Source organism: Nicotiana tomentosiformis, chromosome 11 (assembly GCF_000390325.3).
Source record: "Nicotiana tomentosiformis chromosome 11, ASM39032v3, whole genome shotgun sequence".
Lineage (NCBI taxonomy): Eukaryota > Viridiplantae > Streptophyta > Magnoliopsida > Solanales > Solanaceae > Nicotiana > Nicotiana tomentosiformis.
The window spans coordinates 116,884,130-116,897,147 of NC_090822.1; the positions used below are offsets into that span (position 1 = coordinate 116,884,130).

Sequence of the window (13,018 nt, forward strand, 5' to 3'; positions counted from 1 at the left end):
GTGCACCCATATTGAAAAGCTCTCATAAACATGGTCTTAACAAGATGTTGAATCACAAAACATTGCATGTACCTACTCTTTGAACGAGACGCATTATTCATGAATCCACTTTATCATAAATTCTCTTATTTACAACCTCTTGTTGAATTGAGCTCTATAATTATGTCCTTGAATTGAGTTATAACTATAGGATTAATACTTCCCACTTACTTTCCTAATTATCAACAAGGGACTATACCTGATGAATTTCTTACAGAACCTTTTGATTCAAATGGATAACATATGCTCGCTTGTGCCTATGCACGCAGCACCATAATATTTACCTATGTGGTATCAAATCTAATGTAAAGCAGCCTAGTGTTGAGATCCTTCTTGAACCACTCTTTTTCTCTTCGATGTATGTGGCTCCTATGGTTTGAACAATCACTTTGTTCCTTTGTGTAAATTATCATGAATCATTTTCACCGTCTAGTAACATGAGATAATATTGATTTGAAAGACAAGTTCGTCGTATCTCTAGTCCTCTCACATAGGATCAATTATTGGCAAAGATTAAGCTGTGAGAATGATAATAATCTCACGAGTGTTCAACTTCCTTTTCAACCTCATAGGTTTGTGGCATAGATTCCTTGTGTCAAATACGGTTAAGAGCGTAATGCAACTTCATGTATCTTGAAACCCATATCACATTCAGAGTGCTAGAATATTCTCATTTCTAGTTAAATTGATTTTCCCTACATTCCAAGAGGCGACTGGCGTCACATACTTGGCTATCTCTCTTTAAGGCCTACTATTGCCAAACAAGACACATATGGAACGAAACAATTGTTGTTGTCCTTTTCATGACTCATATCCTTCCAAGAATAACGGACGCTAATATCTTTATCCTTTCGATTATGCCTCTCATGCGTCACATGTCTAAAATGACTCACTTCTGTTACATCCCAGGATCATGTACATGGTTCCCACATTATCAATGCCTACTAGGCAAATCTATGACTCGTTTGTTGAACTAATGATGTCACCACAACGAATCATCATTTCAATGCTATTGGTAGTGACCATCATGTCTCTTAGGATATAACCTCCTGAAATGTCGTGCTCAACACATTAATAGATTCTTGAATAATTCTAGCCAATCTCGAACCTCGTTGTTCATAATTATAGTAACCTATGTGGGTTGAAGGTTCAAACATGTCAAATAAGAAGCATCATGCCATGATCAAATATATTGGATAGGAAGTTTTATGGTCATATTCAAGCTAGCACATCTTAGAGTAATTGTTGAAGGTCACAAAAGGTTTAGTTTGGGTGTTCGGCGTAGGGATTTAGAGTTAAAGAAAGTAAACGGGTTATTCTCAAGATTTTCTGTATTAACATATTGGGTGAATTATTAAGGAAGGTAAAGTATGTGTAGTCACATTGGGCCTTATGAAATCTTGAAGGAAATAGGTCAAATTATGAGTACGATGTTTCCCTATTATTGTCCTCCGTGTACCCGATGTACAACGGAATCATCGTACTCCACCTCCACTCTTCGGGCATCTTCTTCATCCTAAAAATGGCGTTAAACAACCTAGAAAGCCATTCCAAGACCTCTTTATCCACACTCTTCTAAAATTCCATCGGGATCTTGTCTGGCCTGTTCGCTCTACCCCTACTCATCATGCGCATAGACCCTACAACCTCCCTCACTCGTATGCGTCTATAGTACCCAAAATCTCTATGTCTCTCCGAGTACTCCAACTTCCCCAGCACAATGCTCTTATCTCCCTCTTCATTCAAGAGTTTATGGAAGTAAGACTGTCATCCCTGCCTAATCTATGCCCCTCCAATAAAACTCTACCCTCCTCATCTTTTATGTACCTCACTTGGTCCAGATCCTGGGTCTTCCGCTCCCTCACCTTCGCCACCCTATACAACTTCTTGTTCCCGCCTTTATCCCCAATTTCTTCATATAAACGACTAAACATCGCGGTCTTAGTCGTAGTGACCGCCAACATGGCCTCCTTCCTAGCCTTCTTATACCCCTCCCTAATAGCACTCTTCTGCCCCTCGTCTATACTCTCTACTAGCTTCAAAAATGCCATTTTCTTAGCTTCCACTTTCCCTTAAACCTCTTCGTTCCACCACCAGTCCCCTTTGTGGCCACCAGAAAAACCCTTCGAGACCCCTAACACCTCTCTTGCCGCCTCTCTAATACAATTTGTTGTCATAGACTACATACAACTCGCGTCCCCACTACTCCTCCATGCCCTCATAGCCAGCAACTTCTCCCCCAACTCTTGGGCCTTGTCCTTAGTAAATGTACCCCACCTGACCCTAGGTATACCAGACATAGCCTTATTCTTCCTCGTCCACCTGATCTCTGAGTCTATAACCAAAAGTATATGTTGGGTCGTAAGATTCTCACTCGTTATGACCTTATAATTCGTGCATAAACCTCTATCACATTTTCGGAGAAGTAGCTAATCAATCCGGGTCTTGGCCATCATACTCCGAAAGGTTATTAGGTGCTCTGTCTTCTTCATGTAACATGAGTTAGCGATCACCAGCTCAAAAGCTTTAGCGTACTCCAGCAGCGAAGTACCTTCTCCGTTTCTATCTCCAAAACTGAAGCCACCATGCACATCGGCATATCCCCCACGCAACCTCCCAATGTGGCCGTTAAAATCACCCCCTATAATAAGCTTCTCAGTGGACGGTATACCCCGCACCAACCCATCCAAATCCTCCCAGAAGCTTCTTTTAACCTCCTCGTTCAAACCCACCTGAGGCGCGTAAGCGCTAACTACGTTCAGAGTATATCCTCCCACGACTATCTTAATGGTCATCAAGCTGTCATTCACTCTCTTAACCTCAACCACTAGCTCCCTTAGATCACTATTAACTAAAATTCCTACCCCGTTCTTCCCTCTCATACTCCCTAAATACTACAACTTAAACCCATTAGCCTCCCAAGCTATGTTCCCCACCTATCTAATCTCCTGGACACATGTTATGTTAATTTTTCACTTATGGAGAATCTTTGCTAACTCTATAAACTTCACCGTTAAAGTCCCTATATTCTATGACTCCACTCTCAACCTAGAAGGTGCCTTACCACGAATACCAGAGATAGAACGAAAGAACCTGGAGGGAGTTTTCCTGAAGTATGTCGGATCTTCTCAAGAGCACTGGCAATCCTGTTGCGTCCTACCGGAAAGCTGTTCGGAAGTCACCGGAATTAATGAAACATACCGGGAATCTGTACACACGTCGAAAAATATTTTTTTTCTCGCCGAAAAATATTGCACCTGTCCAAAGAAACAGAATACGCCCCCCCACACACAGGGGGAGAGAAAGGAAAAGAGAGAGATATAGGAAGGAGAAGATGGAGCAAGACGAGATAGGTCACTGGAAAATGCAAAACAAGAAGAGTCGCCAGAAATCAAGAATCACTGGACTTGCAGCAAATCGCTGGGAACACGCGCGTTCCGACTGGTCACCGTATCTACCCGAACGGAGAAAGAAGGGGAGAAGACAATTACTCCGGTAGCAAGACCGGCCAGAAGATATCAGAAAAGATGAGAGAAAGAAGAAAAAAAAAGAGAAAGAGAAAGAGATGGAGAGAGAGAGGACGGAAAAAGAGAAGTGAACTTACCTGTGACAACACCTGCAACGACGACGGCGAAGCGGCATATGCCGCAAATCTGTCCCCCCCAAAAAAGTATTTACGCACATTAATATTATTGACACCATTGTCTTGTTATCCTTGTGCAAAGTAAAACTAATAACCGGGATCGTTTTTCTAGGAAACACATTATTTCGAGATTTAATGACGGGATTATAATATGGTACTTAAATAATAACAAAATAACTTAATAATTATAGTTTTCATAGTGGATATTTAGTTTATTGGACTAAAAATAAGATATATGGGATATAATATAACACGTGTGCTTAATTTACACTCTATAAATTGGGATAAAGTCTTATTTTAAATTTTAACCTTACCTTAAAATTCTTAACGGACTTTGGAAAGAGTTGATAAAGAAGCTAAGAAGGCTATTAATAAAACCCAAGGGAAGCTCTAGATGGCTTGAAACAAAAGCTATAGACAAACAAATATAAGAAAAAACATATTTAAACTAAGATGACTAAGCGAGAAGATAGGTGAGGATTTAAATCGGGTGAAGTGTATTAAAGATGTTTCTCAATAAATATTGATAAGAGATAACGAGATAAAGGAGAGATGGAGAGGATACTTTGATCAATTGTTCAACTCGAACCAATAGAATAATATTTTAGATCTCCAAGCGTATTTGTAATATAGGGACTTTAGCTATACCCGTACAATTAGGTCGATAGAGGTAAAATATACCATAAAAATATGAATATTAAAAAAGCTTGTGATCAGTGTAACGACCCGACTTGTCATTTCAAGAATTTAACTCTTGTTCGGCGGCATAAGGCCCGGAGAATTTTCGTATTATGCGTATTGACTTGCGTGCGTGGTTGAATTCAGTTACCGGGTGATTCAGAGTAATTTGGAACACTTGGTCCCTAAAAAGGAAGCTTAAGTCTTAGAATTTTGACCGTAGACAGAACTGTATGAAAATGACTCCGGAATAGAGTTCCGTCGGTTCTGTTAGCTTCGTATGATGATTTTGGACTTAGGAGCGTATCCGAAAAAATTATTTGGAGGTCCGTAGTGGAATTAAGCTTGAAATGGCGAAACTCAAAATTTTGAAAAGTTTGACCGGGAGATTGACTTTTTGATACCGGGGCCGAAATTCGATTCTGAAAGTTGGAGTAGGTCCGTAATGTCGAATGTGACTTGTGTGCAAAATTTGAGGTCAATCGAACGCGATTTGATAGGTTTCGGCATCTATGGTAGAAGATGAAGTTTCAAAGTTCATTAAGTTTGAATTAGGGTGCGATTCATGATTTTAATATTATTTAATGTGATTTGAGGCTTCGAGCAGGTCCGTGTTATGTTATGGGACAGGTTGGTATGATTGGATGGGGTCCCGAGGGGTTCGAGTGTGTTTCGGGGTGGTTTCAGACCAAATTGGAGTTGTTTGGACTGCTGTTGCTGAAGTCTGGTTTTCTTCTTCGCGAACGCGAAGGGAATCCCGCGTTCGCGAAGAGGAATTTGAGGGGCTGTTGATTTGGCCTTCGCAAACGCGAAGGGGCTGGTCAGCTGGTCATCGCGAACGTGAAGAAGAAATGATGGGGCATAAACAGTTGGCCTTCGCGAACGCGATGACGAGGTCGCGAACGGTTCGATATTTTTTCGGTTTATTTTTATAAAATAAAAAACATACACTAATTATCAGTACAGTTATAGATTTATATAAAAATCTACGATTTTATTAAAAGAAACCTAAAAATCAGTTCGACACGGTACGGTTTTGTCGTTTTTGTCGGTTTTTAAATATCCATTTACACCCCTAATCATTACTAACCAAGGGAAATACCAGTATTAGACCATTCTTTAACGGCAGGGTCATTAGTGGGCTCAAATTTAAATGAGGGTTATAATTGATCCATTTCGAATAACACAAGGGCATTATTAGACCCATTCTATAATGGCATGGTCGTTTTTGGACTCAAGTTTAAACGGGGGTTATAATTGATCAATTTCGAATATCACAAGGTCATTTTTGGGTCTTTTGCCTAAAAACAATAACATTTGATGCAAAATATCAAAAAGATTGTGACTTTTATTTTAAATGTCATATTATTAGTAGCTAATTGCCAACATTTACATTAATGTTGGAAATTTCCCTATATTTTCTAATTGTAAATCATTCTTTGTCTAGAAGCAAAAAAATTATTATTTTCATTTAATACTATATTTTTAGTATTGTGATACGTACCCACCGAATAGATGAGTTCTCATATTGGTAATCAAATTTTTAAAAGGCTTTTTGGGACTCGCCGTCCTTTGGGCGCGATACTTATATTCTTCTCCTGAATATAAGTACCCACAGAATCTTATATTCTTCTTCTGAATATAAGATTCATGTGTATAATTTAGTTTTGTAAGGCTTACGCTCCAAGTGCCTAATTGTGCCATATTGTTCAATGCTTGGATGACCAAATAGTTCATATGCAAATTATGCATTAAATTTCTTAATTATTAGTATTATTGACCCTCAATAATACTTTAACAAATGCATGATAAAGTTCTATTTATATTTTTTAACAAGACGAAGATTGAGATTAACTCAAATAACAAATTTATGAGTATTCCATATTTTCTATGTGAGAACATCATAGTGAATATTATTTGAACATTTCTTCTGAAAATATACATATATACGAAATATATATCTTCACTTAAAATTGGTCTCCATTTCTTAGTTTTGTGTCTCTAAAAATATTAGACTTTTATTATTTTATAATTTGAAAGTAATTATGTATTTATTTATGAAGGAGTAAAATTTTAAATTACTATAATATAATTTATTGATTATTATTTACTTTAGAAAGGTAATTGTTTATAGTTGATAATATTCTTAAAATATTTATTATTTATTTAAAAGTTAAGATATTATATTTGATTTGTATCTCACAATAATTTTAACACCATTGCATTATTTATACTTGCAAAAACATGTTAGATGTTTTATTTTCTATGAGTTTTTTTTTTACTTTTAAACGTTTAATGTACTTTCTATTGTTCTCATTATTATACTATTTTGTAAATTAAAAAAATTAAAATATTATATTTAGTCAATAATATTACAAGTACTTGTTAAAAGTTGAATTTAAAAATAAAGTAAACAAAATTAAAGCAATCTATAAATGGAGGCCAAAAGTCAGCGAATTGGTAAGACCCCCAAACGGCCAAAGACCTAAGATGTTGGGGATTCTCAAATTGGCTCAATATTTTGAGGTTTTGACCAATATTGTCCCTTATCTTTGAGGGTAGGTCTATTTTGGTCCCTCAAATATAACCCTGAGCATATTTAGTCCCTTAAGTATGCTAAAGTGGAGCACATTTAGTCTCACTGACACAATATATTAAAAAACTAACGGTGTTACCCAACTCTGATTCATGAAGCAAATCTTTTGCTCTAAAGCAAAATGTTTCCTCTCATTTTATTGGATAACGCAAATTATCACCTTAATTCCTCATTTTTAGATAATATTTTCTAAAATTTTGATCTTGAAAATATCCCATTCTGTGCCAGTTTTCAATGAGAAAATGACACTGTATAGCCGTTGTTATGTATAAAATTTGTAAATTATTTTGTATATATATATATATTTATTTATTTATTTATTTAAAATTTTCGATTGATTTTTCCAAAAATAAAAGTTAAAATTTGAAAAAAAATAGACCTGACAGGATCACTTCTAGGCATATTATTGAAGCAAACGAATAACCAGGTTGTATTATCATTTTTAGCCCGTGCCAAAAACTATTTACATCTGGTAGCGGAATAAGTATATAAAGTTGGTATATTTTTTGTATATTAACATACAATATATATATATATATATATATATATATATATATATATATATATATATATATATATATATATATATATATATATATATTTATTTATTTATTTATTTATTTAAAATTTTCGATTGATTTTTCCAAAAATAAAAGTTAAAATTTGAAAAAAAAAATAGACCTGACAGGATCACTTCTAGGCATATTATTGAAGCAAACGAATAACCAGGTTGTATTATCATTTTTAGCCCGTGCCAAAAACTATTTACATCTGGTAGCGGAATAAGTATATAAAGTTGGTATATTTTTTGTATATTAACATACAAAAAAATTAAAAAGAAATATATATATATATATATATATATATATATATATATATATATATATATATATATATATATATATATATATATATATACAAATTTTATACATTTTTCGGCAATTATTTTTATAGCGGCTATACAGTGTCATTTTCTCATTGAAAACTAGCACAAAAAGAGATATTTTCAACGTCGAAATTTTAGAAGACATTATCTAAAAATGAGAAATTAAAGTGATAATTTGCGTTATCCAATAAAAAAAGAGGCAACTTTTGTTTCAGAGCATAAGATTTGCTTCATGAATCAGAGTTGGGTAACACCGTTAGTTTTGAACACATTGTATCAGTGAGATTAAATGTGCTCCACTTTAGCATACTTAAGGGACTAAATATGCCAGGGCTATATTTGAGGGACCAAAATAGACCTACCCTCAAAGATAAGGGACAATATTTGTCAAAACCTCCAATATTTTAGCAAACCCATTCTAATTTTAGTCAAATTTGATTTCTATCTCCGCAATATATTCCTCCTCTACAAATTGTGGTTCCGAAAAAAGCTATGTATGGAGAGTATGGGAGATTTAAAAGGAAAAGATTTTGGCAGTAAGAATTTTCTGCTTCCCTCCTCCTAATTTTAAAATTACAGTTTTCTTTATTAGTTATAATTCTTCAGACAACCTAATTTTGCATTAGGTTTTGGCAATTTAATTGGAGATTTAAGAAAACGGGGAAAGACTATCTTATGTTTAATTTAATACTATGTACATCTTATTCTTTGTACTGTGATAGTTAAAAGAAAGTATTTTGTGTTTTGAAGTGCGTACTAGATTTTCTAGTTTTCTAGTTATATAGGCTCTTTTAAGTTTATTTGCAGAGTATATTTGAACTTTCTGTAAAAACTCTTTACATTGTCGTAAATATTATCTGAAGTTCTAAGTGTATCTACTGATGGTGTAAAACATATTCACACTAGATTAAGTTCAAGGAGAATTACTGAAGTTGATTCTTTGTTACTATATGTATAGGTTATATTGTTAACGGATAAGAATTGGATAAACATATTGAATAGGAACGGTCCTTTATCTGAGATCAGAGCCAAAGAGTTTATTCAGTTTGCATCATTGGATAGGCTAATACATCTGAAATCTTGTGTCCATGTCGAAAATATCGTAATATGAAATTTGTGTCAAAATATTTGATTGTCCAACACATAGTGGTTGATGGTTTCTAACTAGTTACACTACTTGGATTTCTCATAGTGAGATATCATATTCATCCATGTCTACTAATCAGTCAGATAAAGTTGGCAGAAGCAAAGAGAATATATGAAAGCAACAATAGATGATAAAGTAAATGCACGGGTCCAAGCATATCTGGGTATTACAATTGGCTCAAATAGTAAATCAATCAGTAATGAGCAGGTAAATAACCTTATGCTCATTCACAAACTTTTTTCACTTAAAGTTAGTATTGATATTTATTTTTCTTTTAATTATAATAATCTCTCTTTGTGATAGGTTTCTGATAACTCGCTTGAAGATCGCCAATAATCATTATCACCATTTTCAGTTGTTCACAAAAATAAGGTGAGTTTTCGATCAAAGTTGCGAGTTAATTGTCCAGGTGTTATGATCTCGATTTTTGAGCAAAATATATGGGAGTGTTTTTGTCACGACCCAAAATCTCACCCGTCGTGATGACGCCTATCTCAATATTAGGCAAGCCGACAATCTCAATAAACCACCATATCTTTTAAGTTTGAAAACATAATATATAAATTTAGCGGAAGAAAAACTCACAAATACATATATAAACACTCCCAAAATCCGGTGTCACTGAATACATGAGCATATAATATGAATACAAGTCTGGAAATATGGTCTATAATAGTTTAAGACCAAATACAGTAAACAAGCAGATGGGGAAAGAGAGACAAGGTCTGCGAACCACGACAGCTACCTCTGAATCTCTGGAAAATCAACCGCACGAGAGAATCAACACCCGCTATGCCCGGGAACACTTGAATCTGCACACGAAGTGCAAGGTTTTGTATGAGTACAACCAACTCAGCAAGTAACGATAATAAATAAGGAGCTGCAGATAATGACGAGCTACACAATTACAGTTCATTTTCAGTAATTCCAGCAGAAAGTAGGCATGCTTTCAATTCCAAAAGTTTAAGTCAAATCAGTTTTATACAGTTCAAGTTCATGTAATCCGGATATAAAATCTTTCAAAAAATTTCACATCAATGACAGATAGCAACTAAGTGCAACATCAAATGAAAAGCAAGTACAGCCTCTCAGGGTAATAGATACTCAACTCGTCACAACAGCTCAACCATTCGGCTCTCAGCACTCATTGGGTACCCGCGCTCACTGGGGGTGTACAGACTCCGGAGGGTCTCCTACAACCCAAGTGCTATAATCTGCATGGCCAACTCATGTGTTGCACGGATAACTCACGTGCCATAGTATCAATATTTGGATCTGCACGGCCAACTCACGTGTTGCACGAACAACTCACATGCTATAGTATCAATATCTAGATCTGCACGATCAACTCACGTGCTATAGTATCAATATCTCACAATCAAGCCCTCGGCCTCACTCAGTCATACATCTCTCCAATCTCTCGGGCTCTCAATAATCATGAAATCAGCCCAAACAACAATGATATGATGCATCAATAATGAATAATAAAGACTGAGATAAAATAAATAAGTAAACTGTAATTGAGTACCAAACAATAATTTAGCAGATAATTTAACATGTACACGATCTTTGTGGGTCCCAGCAGTACTAACATATAGCCTAAATATGGTTTCTAACATGCCTTACAGTCAAATTTTCACAACACATAGAGAGCATATATCTAACAACAAGTTATTCAACTTTACAGTTTCACGGGACGGACCAAGTTATAATTCCCTCGGTGCATGCCCACACGCCCGTCACCTAGCATGTGCGTCACCTCCAAAGTAATCACATGATACAAAAATCTGGGGTTTCATACCCTCAGGACCAATTTTAAAACTGTTACTTACTTCAAATCATGTAATTCTTTATTCTGCTATGTCCTTGCCCCGAGAATTGGCCTCTGAAAGTCTAGTATCTAGCCACAATTAATTCGATTCAGTTAATACCAATTATTGCAATTAATTCCATAAGGAAATACTAATTTTCCAATAAAAATCCGAAATTCACTCAAAAATCGCTTGTGGGGCCCAGTCTCAGAACCCGATAAAATTTATAAAATATGAACGTCCATCCAACCACGAGTCCAACCATATAAATTTCACCAAATCCCGACATCAACTCGACCTTCAAATCTTCAATTAAAGTCTTTGAAGATTTCTATCATTTTCAACCCAATCTTTACCCATTTGAACTCAATAATCTTTCCATAAACCTTATTGGTATGTGTATGTATAAATAATACTCTAACACTCAAGAATCATACTTTTAATTACCCATCTTTACTCCAACCTGAAATTGAAGAATTGGGGAAAGAAATTCTTACGTCTTTGAAGCCCTAGTACCTTGTGAAATTTTCAAACCTTGAACAAGAATTGATGGATAAATGACTAAGTGTTCACTTTCTCTATCTAAAATGCTCTCACTTCTCTCTAAAATGTCAGATTTTGGCTCAAAAATGAGCTTCAATGGCTATAAATCGAAGTTGGTCGGGTCAAAAATTAGAAAGAATGGAAGCTCCGACGCAATTATGCACTCGCATATCAGCCGCATAATTTGGCCTCCAAAACTGGTCGTGACTGACCCGGTCTGCAGTCATTATACGGCCGGTATACCTGTTCTGCGGTCGCATAATGCACCACAGAACAGGTTTGCGGTCGCATAATGCACCGCAGATTTTCCTCAAATCTTGCCCCTCTTCTGATCCACTCTGCGACCATTATGCGGTCCGCAGAGTGATTTTGTGACCGCATAGTGGTCGCAGAAGTGACCCTTTTTCCGGCAAAATTTTCTTTTACATATCGGTGCATTGTTCAGCCCAAAAAGTTCGAGACTTTCTATAATATTTGTACTAATTGATCTACCTCGGCATCACAAAATCTTAATTTTCTTAGCAAAATTTTTCCGGGGTCGTTACACATGAGTCAACATCCGGTCAACCTTTTGAACTTAAATTCTAAACCTTGGAACTAAGTGCTCCAAATCAATCCAAAATCTCACCGAACCCGAATCGATTATCCCAGCAAGCCAAATAACAACCGTAAATCATAATTTGAGCAGTAAATGGGGGAACGAGATTGCAATAGTTAAAACGACCTGCCGGGTCGTTAAAGTTTTGATCAAAGTGATGAAAATGGGAGCTAACAAGTCTGTTGGCAGAGCATATGTTGGTGACCTTATAATTTTTCAAATATAAGTAGGATAATTTTTGGCATGGCTTACAACTATGAGAGTTATAAGTAGGATAATTTTGGATTTCTTATTTCTTTGTGATTTTTGCCTCTTCTGCTCTGGTTTGGCTTGGTGAAAATTCTGTCACTATATGGTTGAAGTATGCTTAATCATAGCTATTTTATTTTAATTGATATTCACTTGTCTGTTAGTATTTTAGAATTGATGGGTTTGTGCTGGATGATATCTTTGTGATTTGTGAATAGTAGAGCTTACAATTCAAAAGAACTTTTACAATGCTGTCAGAGAAGGAAATTTAGTATAAAAGTTCTATCAAATGTTTCCAGAGTTGCCTCTAGACTTTTTGCTTGTAATTCAAAGTTCTTATGTTGTTTTTGTAGAAGTTGATGCATTTTGGGGATACATAAGCTTTGTCTTGTTGATTGTATCTTGTACTCTACACTCAGTTTTGAATTCTATAAACTATCAAAGTAACCTTTCTAATATTTTTTTCTCAGGTTAACAAAATTAAGAAGACCGAAACTAATGAACTTGGGTCAAAAAAAAAAAAGAAGTGGGTAAGTTTGGAAAACATGCAAGACACTTCAATTTTTTCAGTTTTTTTACATAGTTGTGATTCTATTTTATGTGATTCCTTTGCAGAGCTTCTGAAGAATATAAGATCAATTATTGGAAAGGAATGCTTAACTAGCGGAAAGATGGATCCATAAAGCCTTGTTGCAGAATTTAGTCTAGAAGTTATAATTACTTTATCTTTTATGACTTAGTTAGAGTTAAATTTTATTTGAGATATAACAAGTCATTTGATTTGAATGTCTAACTTATAAGGAGAACCTCTATTATCTCAGTACTATG

The 13,018-nt window shown here is 35.4% G+C and overlaps 1 long non-coding RNA gene across 1 annotated transcript; it reads left to right on the forward strand.

Moving 5' to 3' along the window:
* Positions 1-9,071: 9,071 nt before the first annotated feature.
* LOC138900692 (uncharacterized) lies at positions 9,072-12,720 on the forward strand. The gene is made up of 3 exons (XR_011411845.1): positions 9,072-9,196; positions 9,293-9,361; positions 12,661-12,720. It is a non-coding gene; the product is annotated as an uncharacterized lncRNA (long non-coding RNA).
* Positions 12,721-13,018: the final 298 nt, after the last annotated feature.